The 19,535-nt window shown below is 47.8% G+C and overlaps 1 long non-coding RNA gene across 1 annotated transcript in view; it reads right to left on the bottom strand.

Moving 5' to 3' along the window:
* The window catches only part of LOC123000889 (uncharacterized), a 130,893-nt gene that overhangs the window by 100,694 nt on the left and 10,664 nt on the right, over window positions 1-19,535 (bottom strand). The gene's annotated exons all lie outside the window — the stretch shown is intronic.

Below are 19,535 nucleotides of genomic sequence, written 5' to 3'. Positions count from 1 at the left end.
CTACAAGAAAGTCATTATGATTGGCTTACAATTGATGCTTTAAACCACTTGACGAAAAGTAAGGGCTCTTTTATTGGAATGTAAAGTATGCAGCCTAAGAAAATTTCCTGCAAGTGACTCAGAAATTCTCTGAATTCTAAACAAGCTCTCCAATGGTTATAGTGTTCAGAGAAAACTAGTCATGGAACAGTTTACCTTCAGTTCTTTGTGATGAAAATATAAAATCTGCAACATAAAAATTTCAAAAGAGTTTCCAATGCAACAATCTCAAGGGCAAGGAAAAAATATTCGTTAGATTGAATCTCGAGTCTGGTATTGAGTGCTGTCCACGAAGGGACTTCCTTGTCTCAAAAAATAATGTGTTCCATACAATTCCATTATACAGTATCTTTTCATTGGATCAAAAAGTAGCTACGTTTTACTTGTTAGGGGGAGATGAGACTGATCTGGCAAATGGAAACCAAGACGGTATTTCTAGAAGGATATTTTCACTGTTACATGGAAGATGACAAAATTAGGCAGGAAATTACAAAAGTCTCTGATACAAAGGAGGAAATTGCTGTGTGGTGTACAGGTAGAGAGGGTACACTGAGGAGGTGCCCCACACAGATCATGGGGGGGGGGGGCAGCAGTTCCTTTGTTTCGTTTCTGAGCATCATTCCGGACACCAATACCAGGTGCCATATGCCCTGAGCACGGGCACCGAGATGGGTAAGACGCTGCCCCTACTTTCGAGATGCTTATTGTCCTTTCAGGGGAGACTCAGTCAGATAACTAGAGAGTTCCAGCCCAGTGCGATCAGGACCTAAGCAGGCTGGTATTGGGATTGTGTAAGCACACAGCAGGGCTCTCACGCGCAGGCTAGGGGTCTGGGGGGTAGCCTAGATAAGAGCCTCTCTGAAGCGCTCTCTAGGACTGACATTTTACATGTGACCGTGAAGAGAAACATAAGTCCAGAATAGCCAAGTGTAATGAGAAATCCTTAAGAGGAAAAAAACAGTACATGAAAATACTGTCAGATCCTCTGCTGTCTTGATTCGATTGCACTTGGACAGAGGAGACAGGCAAATGGGGAGGCTCTGGGGTCAGCAACACCTTCTTGGCAGGTTTGCTCAGGTTCTCGGGGAATCTCCAGGGATGTCCACTCTGCCCATTAGCAGTGCCCTGGGACGGAGGACGCCCCACAGCTGCACTAATATTTGCCATATTGGATTACAAAGCCGAGTAATTGCCATTTAAGCTTCAAGCCCTGGTGAGGGCATTCATCTGTGTTTTCGTTCATTTGTACGGCAATTAATTTGCACCTAAATTAACAATAAAAATGGTTATGTGATCCAATAGAGTAGAAATGATGTTAAGGAGAAAATAACTTCATCTGTTTTACCCTCCTAGCAAGGCCAAATTGCCCTTTTCAAACTCTTTTCACTATTGTTTCTCTGGAGAAGGTGATTTTCAGGCCAGCAGAGTGGGAACCAGTCGTGCGTGCTGGCCCCAGTCAGGGGCCCAGCCTCAAAGGCTGTGGACAGGAAGATGAGATTTGTGTCATGCAAAGTACTGTTGACTTGAAATGGTACCAGCAGGTCACTTCTGCAGCGTGCTCCCAAGCAAGGCCAGGAAACAGGCCCTCTGGAATTGTTTAAGGCACAGAGACACACAAACCAACTCAGAAGATGTGAGCACAGGATCAGCCAACTGGAGTTCTTGGGCAGCATATGGTTAGCAGACGCATTCTGTTTGGCATGAAAAGGTTTTTAAGTCTTTGGATTTGTTTCCAATGTTTAAAAATTAGGATATTTCACATGAATATTCAGATCTCCAATTCTCTTGAAAAGTTGGAATATTGTTTGCACCCCATCTACATTCCTGCCTGGCAACACTTGCCTGGAGCAGAGAGGTCACAGTGCCGGGAGGTCAGGCCCCGTTTGCCAGCTGAGTGCAGTCCCATCACTCCCTCGTGTCCGACACCATGCCTGCCTCTCTCCCTGCTAACTTGTCTGGCTCCTGCAGGGTTTGAGTGCAACCACTGTTTTAGCATTTGCTTTGTCACTTACAGCAGTAATCTGCTTTAGTCACTCTTTTGTCAGTTGCACTTTTTAACTGCCTGGTGCTTTTTTTTTCAGAGTTTGCATGTCTTGGACGCAGAGGCTACTCCCTAACCAAAAATCTTATACCGCTGCTGTGTTCTTTCGTTTTGGCATTGAACCCATGGCCATAGAACCATAGACCTATCCATCTAAACATCTATAACCATAGATCTATCCCTCTAAACAGTGGAAGCAGTTCATCCACCTGTCTTATTTAGGAACAGGCTCAGAGAGGCCAAGTGACTTTTTCAAGGTCACACAGCAACTTGAGACAAAGCTAAGACTAGAATGAGTTCTAGTGTGTTTCCTCAGATACTTCAGCCCCTTCTGCGGTGCTCATTCATGATCCTGCATGTCCCAAAGCAAGACCATAATTTCCCAAAGCATTGTGCAATCTTGAGTTTGAACAGTGTAGGCCTGCCTGTTGGGCATGGCTATCTGCTAAGATGGCCCCTGGTGATAAGATACGGTGTTCAAATTTAGTTTCTGATTTCCGTCTGTGATTTCTGAGAGCTTTGAACTGGGAGTGAAGCCGACTGGGTTCAAGGTTCGGCTCTCCCTCTTAGCAGCTGTGTGATCCTGGGCAAGTGTCCTTGCCTCTCTGGGTCAGAATTTCCCAATTGTAGGATCGGAATGCCTGCCTCACAGGGTGTTATGATGATCACAGGACATAACAAACACGTACAAACTAAGATACTATTCCAGGGCCTTGGGCTTAGTTGTCAGAGAATCTCAGATTCCCGCCTTTTACAAGCGAGGCAACAGAGGCTCAAGGAACAGTCAGTCAACGAGCCAGCTCCTGGCAGAGTTCGAATTAGCAAGCAGGTCTCACGTCTCCCGCACCCCGACCACAGCTGGACTCAGGGATCTAAGTTACAGCTTTGTGTGTCCCAGCACGTGGGCAGCAGAAGAGTCTCCCCTGGTGTGGGGGGGTGAAATGGGAAATGCCCTCCCGTCCCCTCACTAAGGTCTGTGACAGTAGAAGCAGAATCACTCCCTGGCTCTGATTCTGAGAGCAGAGCCCCCACACTCGCTCTGATTTCCAGTCCACGAGCACAGGCTTGGGGAGCTTTCTACTGTACAAATGAACACTGTTTTTGCAAATTTGTGGGACCTGCCAGCCCTCTCAGTTTAACTAGATCTCTGCAGTGACATCCAGACATGTTCTGCATTCAATTCGAGCTGGTAATTTCAGAGGGAAACAGCTCTGAAATGGCATGAAAGGCGAAAATCTGTTCCTTGGAAAATGGCAGCATATGCGTTGCCATCACGCAGTTAGGCTAGAAGCCTGTTCCTCCCTTTGTTACTCATCAAGCCGCGAATGTTAATGTCAGATTTGCAACAGAACCATATACTAATGGAACCCAAATTAGCTCTAAAATTAGCTCTTAACAAGAAACTGGAGGCTAGCTCGAGGCAAGCAGATTTCTCTGACTGTGAGAGACGGAAAGCATTTTAGCAAAGCAGCCACATATTGATATCCTAGAACCTCAAAAAAGATCACTCTTTGCTCGGAATGAATCGCTCAGGAAGACGTGCGTGCAGCCTGCTGTCTGCTGATGTGTCAGGCACCAGCAGCTCAACCTGCAGATTTAAGAAAACCTTCCCCCAAACCAAGAAGCTATTGAGAGTCTGGAACCTGGCTGAGGGGAGGGAGGGACTGAAGGGGTCAGAACTGGGCTGGGGACCGGGTCCTGGGAGTGGCAGTATTCCGGATTTTAGAGCATGTTCCATTATCACTGTCCAGCTCACACCTTTAGAGAACCTAGAGACCATAGAGAAACCAGTAATGGGAAATATTTATATGGGTAAAGGACACTTAGCAGCTGAAATGGGTAACTGTGAGTTATACACCAACATCCCGGAAAATCGGGGACTGAAAATTTTCTAAAGCACATTCTATCAATAGTAGCACTTTGGAGATATTAGGAGAATGGTAAACTTCACTAACAGGCCCCAGCCTAGCCAAGTTTTTGCTGCCCATAGCTCCTCAATGACCCCACATTGGAATTTGACAGTTAATGGGTCTGCATTTTGAATGCCACTCCAGGTTTGCAGACCTGGCCGGGGCGGAGGGGGTGGGGGGGAGGCTGTAGGATGCAGGATGGGTGGTTAGAACCTCTGAAACCTACCCAAGGAAAAGACAGAAGAACTAAGAAACCGAAGTAAGGATGCAGCTGGGGGTAGCAGAAAGATGGCTTAGGTGCAGGGTGGTTTGAATTAGACACCCTCCCACTGGGAAAAATGTATCCAATTCTCATGGGTGAGGAGTCTACTTCCCATCCACTCTGGGAAGCAGCGGACTCCTGTTTGGCCAAGCAGTGCCTCTGAACCTGACATTTGAGGCATGTAAGTTCCATTCCACTTCACACCCAGAACCCGCATTGAGCACTGTCAGTTGAGTATTGGGTTGGTTAGGATAAGTCCTCCCCTCAACCTCTTGGAGCTCAGTCTGTTGGGATAATAAAATGGGCACATAGATAACCAGAATATAAGCCACAGTGGGTGAGAGCTCTGAGAAAGGGCCCAAGAAAGTGCATTGGGGCTACAGATAAAGGAGCGATTAGTTCTGAGTTGTGCATACCTGGTGGTCTGCACAGAAGAGGTGGCATCTGGACTGGGCCTGGAAGGATGGGTAGAAATTATAGGACTTTTAGACCACCAGAGGCCAAAACTCTAAGCCTATCTGTGAAGAAAAAAGATGGTGTCATAGAAAAAGCTCTGGCTTGGGTTCTAATCCCAGCTCAGCATTAAAAATTGTTATGTATCTTCAACCAATTCATTTGATTTCCCTGGCAATTAAACAAGATGGTGTATATGAATGTGCTTTGTAAAAGATAAAATACTATGCAAGCACTAGTTATTAATTATTAATGATTATTAATGATACATGTACTGCCTCACAGGATTGTTATGAGACTTCTTTAAAACTGCTATTCAAAAGAAAGTTATTACTATAAAAAATTCTGGAATCTTATGGCCCCAGAAAGAACTGTAGATGTAATAAGGGTTTATCAAATTATCAACAATTGAAAGAAAAACTGAAGCCCAGAACACACTGTATTAGGTTAACTGGAATTACAACTGGCAGAAACATATTTCTTATTAAATAAAAAAAAGGGCCTTTTAAGTGAAACAAATATCAAGTTCTCTAATGATGCTTATAAAATCAATTTTTAAGACGAAGAACTTGCTACCATAATCATTCATTTTTCCTGGCAGGACAGATCTCCTCAACTCACAACCTTCTGTGTCAGGACAAATAGATTCATCCTTTCTGATTATCAGTACAGCTGGACCTGCTGTGCAGATGTACCCACGCTGGCGAGCAGGGGCTCGCATTTTGTCCTTTCCTAAATCTGCCAAGAGCTTCACGAGGTGGTTTCTAATACACCTTACTCATCAATAAAACCAGCTCCCTTTGAATATATCCCTCAAACACAAGGAAAAGAGAGGTTGCCAATTCAAAACAACAGACCACACAAATGACAGCACCTCTGAACGGGAAGCATATGAGTCCCGCAGGGCTGCCGTGAGAAAGAACCACAGGCTGGGTGCCTTCAACAACAGGAATTAATTTTCTCACAGTCCCGGAGGCCAGAAGTCCACGATGGAGGCGGCAGCACGGCTGATTAGTACTGGGGCCTCTGTCCTTGGCTTGTGGATGGCCACCCTCTCCCTGTGGCTTTCCTCTGTACCTGTCCGTGTCTAAATTTCCTCTTCTTATGAGGACACCAGTCATACCAGATCAGGGCCCACTCATACGGCTTCATTTTACTTTAATTACCTTTTCTTAAAATTTCTTAAAAGATTTTATTTTTTTTGTCAGGGAGAGAGAGCACAAGCAGGGGGAGGGGCAGGCAGAGGGAGAAGAAGGCTCCCCACTGAGCAAGGAGCCCAATACGGGACTCAATCCAAGGACCCTGGGATCATGACCTGAGCCAAAGGCAGATGCTTAACCGACTGAGCCACCCCGGTGTCCCTTTAATTATCTCTTTAAAGGTCTTATCTCCAAATACAGTCACATTCTGAGGTACTAGGAGTTAGGACTTGAACATATAATTTGCGGGGGGGGGGGGTAAGACATAATTCAGCCCATTAGAGGAAGGTACGCATTACGTCATGTAACCTCTGAAACAATAAAAAACCCACAGAGAACCTCCGCAACACCAGTGGAAGACAGAGACGCACACCCTTCTCCTGCACAAATTGCACACACCTGTAATATGTGTTTTGCCCACTCATGGGGCTGTATGTGGCCCATGCAAGGGCACAAATGGCACAATGCTATACCTTTCAGGGAAAGCAGCCCCATGGGAATGGGTTGTGCAGGAGGAGGTAGGCTTGTCCATCAGTGTCAAGGTCGGATGTGCTGGCCTCTGAAGGGCCGCTGCTGCAGCGGTGGGGAGGAATGGGAGAGGGAGGGATGGGAGCCGAGCAGCTTCTCCAGGAGCCATGTTGGTTCTTTTTTCCCCTGACAATTTTTTTTTCCTACAGGAATTGCTCCTGGACCATTAGGAAATCTGGGAGAGAGACCCTGAGTCCCTGGAGATCTGATCCCCTTCCCCCACCCCAAGCCTAATAGGCCACATCTGATGGAGAAGACAGAGATGGAAAATACTGTCTCATTAGCAACAGTCTCCGCCCTTTCAGATTTCCAAAGAAATCTGCAAAGAAAAACAAGTGTGTTCAAACACCATGCTACCCCACCCTGCAGATGGGGGGCCTGGGCCCTACAATCTGGAAGCTTCCTGATTTTCCTGTGGGAACAGTGAGTGTGATTTGAGGCGTGCTCCAGAATGCCTGTAATTTTCCACCTGTGGACCTCCCTGACAGATACAAGCCTTAACAGGAGGGACAAAGGGAACCAGGGAAGCATAGCTTCCAGTCAAATGAAATTGGATCACCTAGAAACGCTCAGAACTAAACCAGGCATAACAATGCCTGGATTATTGAATACTTCCTGGGTGCCAGGATATACAGATAGGATACAATGCAATCCTCTCTCTCTGAGGTAGAGGTTGTTACCTTTATTTCACAGGTGAGGAAGCCCAAGTTCAGCAAGGCTCAATAGGTCACCTCCCCAAGACCAACAACTACAACGGCGCTGGGGTTTGAACCAAAGCTGGAACAACTGTCCACAGCACGACACTGCCTTCCCCCGTGGCCAGGCCGCTGGTAGCAGAACGCCAGCATCCCATGCAGGCCACAGTCCCTGGAGGGGCCATGGTCCCTGGAGTCAGCACCAAATGGTTCTCTCTTCTGCCTCTGCCAAGTGCAGCTTCATGTGGCCCCTCAGTGCCCTGCTCAGGATAGCACATCAAAGGCCCTTAGCAGAGGGGAATTGAACTTAAGTATCATTAGGTCATGAAATAAGCCACGCTAGGTTACTGGGGTGAATGCCAGCATCCTAATATGGATGAAATTATGGGGAGGCCCAGGGGAGCCCTCACTGGGTTAGTGGGGTGCTGGCCTGTCTGCCCAAGAGGAGCACCCAGCTTTAGTCCTGCAGGGTGAGGGAAAAAGGAAGCAAACAAATTTTCACACCATGAAGGAATGGCCCTCTGTGATCTATGGTGCCCCCTCCCCCCGCCCCTTTACAAGTAGGTGCTTGATCAAGGGTCTTTACAATAAGTTCTAGTCTGAAACAGCAACTTAATCAAGAAGAAATTAAGTGGAGAACAGGTCTGCCTAACACTGTCACTGTTTTCTTTTGGACAAACCATCCCCTCTTCACATGCTTTGCTTCTCTAGCTGCCAAACTGAGCTAATAATGCTGACCACCTATTTCCCTTAGGGGAAAGAAGAAAATGTTTACATCCAGCAGAGTTTGGAACTCCTGGAGCAAAGTATTAGATAAACACTGTGCCATTCAAATGGAATCTGGGCTTGTTTTCACTTTCACTGCCAAACTGAAAGCACGCAGCATTTCAAAAGTGTCCTCCAGAGCTTTAAAAAGCCTTTCTCATTTCCCGAGTGTTTTGGGGAAAGAAGGTCCTAATGTATTTTAGAAAACTGCGTATTTTCTCTTCTGCAATTGGAATCTCTGAAGAGGTAAGGGAAAACCAGATTAAGAAATCAATCTAGTTGTTAATTTCTACTCACACACACAGACCTTCCTTCCTGGCAGGTGTCAGTCAAAGGTTTATAGAAACACTGTTAATCTGGGGGAAATCCTGACTCATTCTCTCATCCTCATGGAAAGCAGGTATTCGCTTTTCCCTTTTCTTAATCAGAACAAGTTTCTTCCCCAAAGCACTTTCTAAACAGCTATTGATTCCCCCTCCCACCCCCAGGCATAGGCCAACAGCCCAGCCATACCCCAAGCTGGGCCAGAGCGTGGGGAAGTGAGCTTGCCGGCCGCCCTCCCTGCTCGCAACGCATCCCCCCACAGCCAGGTGCAGTCTGTGTTCAGCTCCTCCTCTCAGCAGTTCACCCCTGTGGGCAGGCAATGGCTAAAGACAGAACTGGTCACCTAGCGGCGAGCCGCTCAGAATAAGGTGTAGGACTGTCCCTGAACCAGGTACCTCTTAAGTATCCCCTGAAACTCTTTGTCCTCTCCAAAGGCCATGTGTTTCAACCCCAGCCTTCACTGCAGCGACCAATTCTGTGTGGGCCCCAACAACCTTCACCTGGGCCTGACCCCACGGGGCCTCACCTCAAGGCCACGCCATTTGCCGCTAGTCACGGGGCTTCCCTGTTGATCGTGACATAAAATGCCTGGCGGCCTACCTAACGTTCATGCATGTGCAAGGTAGAGGAGTGGAGGAATGCATGCCCTGTGGGCCAAATGTCTCCGTTAAGAGATAGGAGCCAGCGGATCCTTTCTTCTCTCTTCCTCCTCTAGACTGAGAAGGAATGTTGCATATGGTCATCCTATGACCTCTCAGAAGATGGTGTCATGAAACGAGCAGTTGTAGTTTATACCAAGTTGTGGCCAGCTCGAAACATGCCTTTCTATTGGCTCTCCCTCCGCCCCTTTTCCCTAACTTCTGCTCCTTGGGATCCCGCCCCCTAATGAAGCCGGTATCCTTACACAATTACCCCAGGCTCTGCTTTCTGAGGAACCTAAGGCCGACAGTTCTTCATAAGGATGACAGCATTTAAAAGGGACATCTTGGAGGAAGAGGGGTCAAGACTCAAAGAAAGGCATTCTAATGATAGAATTTCGCACAGAGGGGCGGAAGGAGGGTGATGTCAGATTTCAGAAGTGGAGGGTGGGAAGGGAATCACTCTCTCTTTTGCTGCCTTGTCACCTCACACCAACTGGCCTCCTCCTCCCTCTGCCCTTGCCCCGACCCAGGCTTCTCTCTGCCTGGCTGGGCTGTGACATGCTTTTTTCCACTTGTACGTTCTGCTTCCCAAGGTGGTTCATCCCAGAGAAACACCTGCTCCCTCTGAAGGAGGTTCCCTGAGTTATAAATGAGCCTCCAACAGAGAAAGATGTGTTCAAGAGAGGGGAAAGAGAAAAACAGGTAAACAAGTGGGTCAGAATGTTTCTCTGAGCATCCCAGGACGATGCAAACTTTGCTTTCCCATGAGTCCCTGGTTTAAACCCTGAAACCAACCTCAGAACGGTCTAAAATCATCCCGACCACCACTCTCTTCATGTGCTCCGGGCTTCTCCACGTCAGCTCCTTGCCTCACCCTCTTTCCTCTATTCACGTGTGCCCTCTTTCTTCCCTATTTTTACGTGTCTAAATCCCATGTGTCCTTCAGGACTCAGAACAAAACACTAGTTCCTCCAGGGAGCCTTCCTGGATTCCCCAGTTGGGCATGATTTCTCAGTCCTCAGTCTTTTCCCTTCTTAATTTTCTTACCTCTGATTATAAACATCCTATTTGTGGGACTCCAGCTGATTCTCCCGGGAGTCAGATAAGGGCCCTGCACGTGGTGTTGGTCAAGAAATAATGAGGAGGGGCACCTGAGTGGCTCAGTTGGTTAAGTGTCTGCCTTCGGCTCAGGTTATGATCCCAGGGTCCTGGGATTGAGCCCCCTGTCGTTGGGCTCCCTGCTCAGTGGGGGGGGGGGGCACTGCTTCTCCCTCTCCCTCTGCCTGCTGCTGTCCCTGCTTGTGCTCTCTCTCTCTGCAAATAAATAAAATCTAAGGAAGGAAGGAAAGAAGGGAGGGAAGAAGGGAGGGAGAGGAAAGAAAGAAAGAAAGAGAGAGAAAGAGAAAGAAAGAAAGAAAGAAAGAAAGAAAGAAAGAAAGAAAGAAAGAAAGAAAGAAAGAAAGAAAGAAAGAAAGAGAAAGAAAGGAAGAAGAAAGAAGAAGAAAGAAAGAAAGAAAGAGAAAGAAAGAAAGAAAGAAAGAAAGAAAGAAAGAAAGAAAGAAAGAAAGAAAGAAAGAAAGAAAGAAAGAAAGACGGACAGACGGGCAGGGAGGAAGGGAAGGAAGGAGACTCTGGGCCCAGACAAGTGTCTTCTGCGTCTGGGATCTGGCAGGGTCAGTGGCCAGTTTTCCCTGTTTTCTCCTTCGCGCGCGCTTCTCATGTTGCCAATGACAAGCCACGGCACAAAATCTCAAATTTGCTGTTCTCGGGTGAGGCGTTTGCCTGAGGTAATTCTCTCTGTTTCCTCTCGCCTCACAGAAAAGCGTGTGTCCAAGCCCATTACCGACCCCAGTGCATGGACCTTGCGGGGAAGAGTTGCATAAGGACCCACAAACATGGGTCCCAAGCATCCAGTCAGTGGGGACAGCAGCTTCATGGGATGGGAAGCCCCCCAACCTTGCTTTCTCCTTTGTCCTCCTCTGCAGCTAACAGCCTCCTAAACTTTTACCTGGTTTTGCCTTTGAATGGGCTCTCCTGTTCTCCCTTTCATGCCCTCTGAGGTTTGAGCCCCTGGTGACCCCTTTTGCACAAGGGATCCCTCATGCAGCTGGATTGAGTTAGTACAGACAGACCATTTCCTTTAACCAAATTGCTTAAAGGTAGGGAGCCCCTACCCTGAAGGCAGGGCTCTCTCCTGGAGGCATGGGTGAGGCATATTAGTGATCCAAGTGGCTTCTGGGCCTGCTGAACCCCCGTTTGATGCCCAGGCATCCCGTAGACTTGCCAGATAAGACAATGCTCAGTTACATTTTGATTTCAGATAAACAATGAAAATATTTTGGTATAAGTATAACCCATGCGCTGTTTGGAACATAATTATACCAAAAATTATGTCCTGTTTATCTAAAATTCCTATTTAACTGGAGGCCGCATGTTTTTATTTGCTCACTCTGGTAACACATCCTCAGATCCTAGAACCTTCTCCTGCAGTCATTCTCTGGTGCCCAGAGCTTCCCCGTCTGGGCCCCTGGGGCCAGGGAGAGGTAATATCAAGTGCAAGAAACCTCAGGAGTTTCGGAATTGTCCATTTCTGCCTCCCTGAACTACTTTGCAAACAGAAAAGTAGCTATCTTTTAATTTTCCTTTAGGATTACTTCTAAGATAGGTTAAAATACATGTGTTCTCCTATTGTATATGCTCTATGTCACAGAATCCATTAAACTTGGAGAGAAGCTGACAGTTTAACAGAGTGTGGCCATGTGCAGTCCCTCTGCGCTCTTGGGATGACCCCTAGAAGCAGAGAATGGCAAGGCGGATCTGTTCATAGTTGGGGAACTACAGGCCCAGGGAGCTCAATGACTTGCTGAGGGTCTCAGGATAATTCCTGGGGGTGGGGGGCGGGGAGCAGGGCTAGCTCTGGGTCTTAGGCTCCTGGTACAGCGCCCCTCCCTCCCTCCTGTGCAGCCCGCCTCCTTCTCAGGCCACTGGTCTCTAGGTTAATTAGGCAGCGGAGAAGTCTTTGGAGGAGCTGAAAGTGAGAGGAAGTACCCCGGAGGGACTGCTGTGGGGAGCGAACACCAGAGTAGCGTGTTTTAATTGATCTTCCATTGTGCCAACAACTGCCAGCTCCCAGGGCAAGCAGCTGCTCCTTCTGAGTCAGCAGCCTTCCAGGAGGCTTGGTCTGCCCAGAGTGCAGGCATTTCTGGCTCCCCCCTCCCAAGCTTTTTGTGCAGGAAGTGGGTCTGTGCAAAGCAAAAGGTTTCTTCTGCTTTCTTAATTAGCCAAGCAGCTTGGAGCCTGGTGTCCTGGGAACACTGTCCAGGGTCACCTGCAGCTTTCCCCCTCCTCCACCCCGTTTATCCTAGAAGCCCCGAGAGACCTAACTCTGCTGATGAAGCTAGACACAGCTCTAAAGATGCTGCAGGAAGCTTTTGAAGCACAAAACACTTTGTGAAGGAGTTTGAAAACTTCTGGGCTACTTAGCAAGTAGTTTTCACACGCATCATTTTCACAGCCTCCCGGGTGCCTGTGCCCAGCTATAACGCTGGAGAAAGAGGAGGCTTCCAGTAGGAAGAACGTCTCTCTGGTCTCCCTGGAGACCTTAGGATTTCAAAAGATGTCTCGTCACCAGACAGGAAGAAAGATCCTGGAGGAGGGGCCCTCCTGCCCCTGAACTCACAGAGCCAAGGACTTGCTTCCATCTCTACAAACATGTTTAACAAGCATCTTAAAGCTAACAGAATCCTTGATTCCCTCCCTCTCACCTCCACCACGTGCCTTCCCTGATCTTCTCCATTATAATAAATGACCTCACCACTCACCCCAAAAATAAATGGTTTTGGCTTCAGCCAAAAATCTAGATTCATCCTCAATTCCTCGCTTGCTCACAACTCCACAACCAATCCGTCAGCAAGACCCCTTGGTTGTACCATCATGAGATATGTTGAATCTGCCCACGTGGCTTCATCTCCGTTGCCAACATTCTCTTCCAAAAGCCACCATTATCCATGAACAACCCAGTTAAGTCTGTCTACAGCCACTCTGGCTCCATGACAATCCCTTTTCCCACCCCAAGGCCCTCTATGATCTAGTTCCACCAGCCTCCCCTTCAGTGGGATTCCCTTCCTTCAAGTGAGAACTAAAATATCTCGTGTCCTTGTTTAATCTCCTCAGTACCTGAATCTGCCATGTTCATATTTATCCAACCATGTTTATGGTCATGCCTCCTTCATTAGAACATGAGTTCTGTGAGGGCAGGCTGTTTGTCTTTTTCTCCACCAGATCCCCAGCCTGCCAAGGTATTAGTTTCCTAGGGCTGCCCTAACAACATACCATAAAGTAAGTGGCTTGAAACAACAGAAACTTATTCTCTCACAGTTCTGGAGGCTGGACATCCAAACTCAAGGTCTTATAGGGTCATGTTCCCTCCAAAGCCCCTAGGAGAGGATCCTTCCTTGTGTCTTCCAGCTCCAGTAGTCCTGGGCCTTCCTTGGCTCTGGCACCAACACTCCAAGTTCTCCACTCTCACACAGTACTCTTCCCTCTGGGTCTGTGTCTGGCTCTGGGTGTCTCTTCTTAGAAGGACACCAGTCATATTGGAGTAGGGCGAGTATGACCTCATCTTAACCTGATTGTATTTGCAAGGACTCTATTTCCAAATAAGGCCACATTCACAGATACCAGGGGCTAAGACTTCAGCGTATCTTTTGGTGGCGGGGTTGGGGGGGGAGTGGGGGACACAATTCCACCCATAACAGCCTGGCAAAGTAGATGCTCAAAAAACATTTGCAAATGAATGAATATTTTCAACTGGACTCAGTAGAATACAGTAAGCAGCCAACACAAGGGCCTGGGGCTGCCCCTGCAAGTGAAAGGAAGTCTGTAACTCTATAATGCCAAAGCACTGCACTAGAAAGAGAACATTCACATAAACCCCTTGTTGGGTATTATACCATTTTAAAAAATCTTAGAAACTGAACTTAAATTTTTTCTCACTGATTTCAACAAGCTAGCCATCAAGGCAGCTTGCAGTTTATAAATGCCTCTACCTATAACCTGTCTTCAGCTTCTCACAGGAGTGGGCACGCATAATCGCTGAAGGGGCGGAAGCTCTGAGGGAGGACGTGGTTTGCCCAGGAATGGCAGGGTGGGGGCCCAGGCCAGTCAGACTCCTTGGCCAGTGTCCCCGAAGGCAGCCAGTGTGTTGGTTTCACAGGCCCTGGTCAAGGTCAGTCAAACAGTGTTCATGTGGAGCTGTGTGATAAAGAAGACAAGATGGGAGGAACTTTGATTAGCTTTAATAGAGTCTAACTAGCCAGAACTTGGATATTCAGAAATGAGACAGATTTTGCACATCAATTCCATTTAAAACAACAACAACTCTATTTCAGAGTAACATCTTTTGAGATCACAGTTTCATGGTAGTTTAGAGCTAGAAGACACTGTTAGGTTGTGGGAAGAGGCCCTTGTCCTCAAGCAGGATGATAGCTCAGGATTAAGATTGGAATTAAGTCCCAAATAGTTCTAAGACAAAGCGGAACATCCTAAGATTGTCAGAGGTATTCAGAAGTGAGACGGGGTCTTTCTCGCTATGATCCCTAAGGAAACTTCATAGGGGAGGGAAATCCCTCTGACCTTGGTCTGGAGGGAACAAAATGCAAGTTTCACAGTGGAAATGCATTCTGAAAAGAAGGAACAGCTTGAGCAAAGGAGACTAGAAAGGACTGGATAAGTGGGGAACAGTGGGGGTAATGAAAAAGCGAGTTGAGACAAGCAGCTCATTCTTCATTGGGACCCATCAGTGGGGTTCCAGCCCTCGCCAGGCACCGATCCCCAGTGGACCTCTCCCTGGGCCTCTGGGCCTGTTTTCTCATCTATAAATAAGAGGGTTGTCTAAAGATATTAAGTGAGGCCTCACATTCTATAAAGATGCTGCATTGCTAGGCTTCCATGTTGAGTTTCATGGTAAGATTTATTTTAGGAATGGTTTTTGGGCTTTAAAAATGTTTAAAAGTCACTGCTCTCCATAATCAAGTTCCCCCCAACTGTATAATTCTATTTCTTTCTGCTGCAGGCTTGAGAGTTCCTCTAGTTTGTTATTCAAATGAAGCATAACTCATTTAGGATTTACCAGGTCCCTCTGAATTGTCTATGGCTATAGTAAGTCATTTGACCTGTTCCAGTGGAAAATCCATTTTTATTTATATCCTTAGGAGAAAGAGCCTGGTGTGGCTGAAAGAGTCCTGGGAAGCAAGTCAGCAGATCTGGCTCTATGCTGGAATAACATATATCATTCATAAATAAGTACAAATAAAACAATGAAGATTTGTTGAGTAAACGCTAACTAGTGACACCATCTTGAGCAAGTGCCCTTGCCTCTCTAATCTTGGCTTTTACCATCTTGAAAATCAAGACAACACCTGCCCGGTCTGCCTCAGGCCCTTTTGTGAGGCTCAAATGAGCGAATATACTTGAAAGCTCTTTATAAACTGTAAGGTGCTCCACAAGTATAATGTACCAGGTGGTGCTGGGTGGGGGGCAGAGGTCAGGGCTTCAGAGAGCTGTTCTCCTGGGTGACTGTGGAGGGGTGGTTTGACGCTGAGACGCAGGAAGTGACTGATATTCTCTGACATTCAAGCATTTCTCAGCTTGATTATACAAAGAAAGAAGCAAAAATAAAAAGGAAAAGAAGAAATGCATGTGTTGCCCACTTTAGATGTTTCCCCTCACTCCAGGTCCCAGCTAACCTTCCAAGCCACAAGGTTACCAACCCTAAGACTTGTCCTAAAATCCGGGGGAGGCCTACTACAAGGAGGCGTGACCAAGACAAACCCACAAGGAAGACAGAAGCAGAAAGTCTTGTCTGGCTTCCAAATATACTTATTAGGTCTTTGCACTACTTGCGAGCTCAAGATGGGGCTTTAAAAATCACTGTTGAGTTCCTAATTAAAGCCACATCATTGGGTCAGTGCATGAATGGGCACAATTTCTCCCGCAGCTTAAGGAAACACTGATTCTACCATTGAACTTATTCACTGACAATTCATCTGTTTACCAAGACTTAACCAAAGCCACCTGCCCTTCTTGAGCCCAAGCCACCATCCCCACAGTCACTTTGACCCTGCATTGTTGGAGCTATTTCTTCTACATCTCTCAAATACACTGTATTGAAACACCAGGAGATCATAGCCCTAGCTGGGCTGTCAAACTGGAATGCCAGAAAGGAGGCCTTTGCCTAAACACATTCTATGGCTCCCCGTCTTGTGGAACCACAGGCCTTAGCCGGAGGGTCTCTCCAGTTGGCCCCATCCTGGAGGATGTCAGTTCTAGGCAGAAGCCCTCAGCTGGGGAGAGGAGACAGACCTCAATTCTTATGTGTCTCTGCTCGTGAGAGCAAATGAGCATGTCCCTTGTGCTCTCTGCGCCTCAGGTTCCCTGCCGGTCTGCTAAGGAGGTTGAACTGGTCCAGCTGTAAAGCTCCATTCATTTTCAGGGGGCTAACCCTGGGGTAAGAGCAAAGTTGAGAAGACTGAGCAGTTCTGCTTTGAGCAGGTTGACACATTCTGAGTAATCTTTCTTTGGGTGAAGGATTCTACTGCTAAAAAAAAAAAATGCTTGAAAAACACTGGCCTTCACCTCATCCCAAAGCTGCCTGGACACCCTTCCTGCCCCCTGGGCCCGTGAGAAGCTCTTCTATATTTCTGCTACAGTGACCTTACTCAAGACCCTCACCCTGACATGCAATGCTTGGGCTCATCTGCAGATGATGACACCCCTAACACTGTTGTGAGGTTGAGGGCTGCCTAGAAGAGGGTCACTCCCAACTCTGGGCCCTCCCCACCCCAAACTGGGGGCAGTGCAAGGGACAGAGGCGTGGTAGCTTCCCAGGGCTGGCAGAAAGTGGGGAAAGTCTGGGCCAACACAGACATTTCAGACTGGCTCAGCTCCCTCTCTTAGTATCTTCCCACTCCCCACTCCCACTCCCCTTGCCCAGCCTGGGGTGAAGTTGTTGCTGTCCTATTCACAGGATCTGCTGCTCTACTCCATTTCCTCAGGGACTTGCTCCATTGCTCCAGCTGCCTCTCTTTCTCTCCATTCTGAGCCTACCTCTTTGTCCTCTGAAGAGACCAACCCTGCCTCTAATTTGTCTCTGCCTCTGACAGTTGAGGAGCTTGACTAGGTCCCTTCTGCTCTCTGGACCTCTGTTTCTGACGTCCTGCCTCATTGGACTTTCTGGAATGTCTCTTTGCATGGATGCTTTGTTAGGCCTTGCTAGGCTCTATCCTGCCTGTGCCCTGGAGGTACTCTGGGGCCCTCACTCTTGGCTCTCAGGCTCCAGCCCTGGGTCCTGCATTGCCACAGACACCAGCCTAATTTGAAGCCCCAGGCCTCATCCTAGCAATCGAGTTGGTAGAAAGCAGGTTTGGTCTTCTGCTGTTGCTCGCATCACAGAGCAGGGTCCCCCTCCTGGGCCCTGCTGCGGAATAGCAGATGCCTTGGGGTCTGGTATCAGTGACTCTTTTGTGGGTGACAGAGAGCCAGCCTGACCAGCTGAGAGCACTGAATAGGGTGGGCAGTGCTGACAGGGGCATGAGCAGCTCTCCCCGCGGCCAGCACGCCTCAAGAGAGAGGCCTGCTGGGAGGTCCAGCTCTGCCACAGCTACCTGCGTGCCCTTGGGCAAGGCCTCTTTCCCTCCACCCATCTTCCCTCACTTGCTCCTTGTCACAAACACTTTTTGAGCATTTTCTTTTCTTTCTTTTTTTTTTTAAAGATTTATTTATTTATTTATTTGACAGAGATAGAGACAGCCAGGGAGAGAGGGAACACAAGCAGGGGGAGTGGGAGAGGAAGAAGCAGGCTCATAGCGGAGGAGCCTGATGTGGGGCTCGATCCCAGAACGTCGGGATCACGCCCTGAGCCGAAGGCAGACGCTTAACCGCTGTGCCACCCAGGTGCCCGTTGAGCATTTTCTAATGACCAAATCCTCTGCTAGGCTATGACGCTTCAAAAACATATTCCTGACCCTAGAGAACCTCGTAATCTAATTGTGGAAGCAGAAATGTGAACCAATAACTGTGCTACTTTCTTCCCTGGGACTCGGTTTCCTCATCTGTAAATGAAGGAGTTCTGACCCTGATACTCTGTGATCCTCTCAATTCAAACAATGCTCTCCGGGGGAGCCTGGGTGGCTCAGTCGGCTGAGCTTTTGGCTCTTGATTTCGGCTCAGGTCATGGTCGCAGGGTCTTGGGATTGAGCCCAGCATGGGGCTCTGTGCTGGGCATGGAGTCTGCTCTGCCCCTCTCCCGCCATGCTCACATGCATGCACTCTATCTCTCTCTAAAATAATAATAATAACAACAACAACAACAACAATAAAAGAAACCACTTCCCTGTGATGCAACAACGACAACAACAACAATAAAAGAAACCACCACCCTGTGATGCTCTTATCATATGTATCTTATCACCACTTATTCCCACCAGGTTGGAGAAGCAGTAGGCCACCGTCAGCAGGTAATCCACAGGAAAGAGTCAGTAATAAACGATGACTTGAATTGCATTGAGGGCAGTCGGCAGCATGGCTTGCTGTGGCCAGCATATTGCTGTGGTCTGGTTCTTGCTCTCCAAATTTCCATTCTCCCAGCTACTTCAGCCAGTAAACCATGCTAAAACAGTCAGAGATTATTTCCAGCATGTCCAGGGGATCCAAGATGGATCAGATGAAAGACAGATTAGACTGTTGGTGTCTGAGCCAGCACCAGACTCAAGCTCTTTCTGATTGTCCATCCAGATCACCTGCAGGCCCACCAGGTCCATTCACCTCCTTCCCTTCCTTGGCTCGGGATTGAGGAATATGAAATACACGTCCAGATAAGAAGCTGCCAGATGGAAATTGTTCCATGAATGTATAGAATCATGCATTAAGTGGCCTAGGGTAGTGCTTCGTTAATGTTTTTCTGGTGGGTGGCAAAGCTCAGACGTTAGTTGGAGAATTCCTTTCTTTCATATCCACATCTTTCTCTCCCTCACACATGCCCTATGCACCAACCATCCTCCCTCCCTCTTTTCTGTTCCTCAAGCTGGAACCCAGCAAAGAGCAAAGAAGATACCCAGGTTATTGGACACACCCAAGATGTCTTCCCAATCCAACAGAGGGCTTTCAGCTTGGGGTGAGAACCAATGGGATAACCTCCTCCTACAGGAAAGCAATGTCTTCTTACCAGCTCTCTATTTATGCATCAGTCTCGGTCACTTGTCTTTTCTTTTCTCCTACACTTGGGTCTTCTTGCTATCTACTAGAATTTGGTTTTCAAGGTCCTTGCCTTATATTTGCATCATCCACAGAGGAAGTGCCAGATAATGCCCTAACCAGTCCCAGTTCCCGGAGCCAATACCCTGGCCAAGGAGGACAGAGCTTGCAGATACCTGGAAACACAGGGGCTCACAGAGCTCTGTACTGCGTTATTTCACTGGAGTATCAGGCCAGAGATGGGGACACAACCAGGAAAAACTTAAGGGGTAGTTGTAGAGTTCCTGCAAGTCTTGTGATGAAAAATGGATCTACAGACTTCCACCTCTAAATGTGCAGTGTGGCTGCTGCCCATTCTGTCTAAGCAGAAGCCATTCTAGCCTATTCCTGGGAGCTTCCAGAGATGAGCCAGCACACAGAAGCTAGC

The sequence above is a fragment of the Ursus arctos genome, unplaced genomic scaffold (assembly GCF_023065955.2).
Source record: "Ursus arctos isolate Adak ecotype North America unplaced genomic scaffold, UrsArc2.0 scaffold_4, whole genome shotgun sequence".
Classification (NCBI taxonomy): Eukaryota; Metazoa; Chordata; class Mammalia; order Carnivora; family Ursidae; genus Ursus; species Ursus arctos.
Note: the sequence above shows the minus strand (reverse complement) of the source record. Positions and strands in the feature narration are given on the sequence as shown.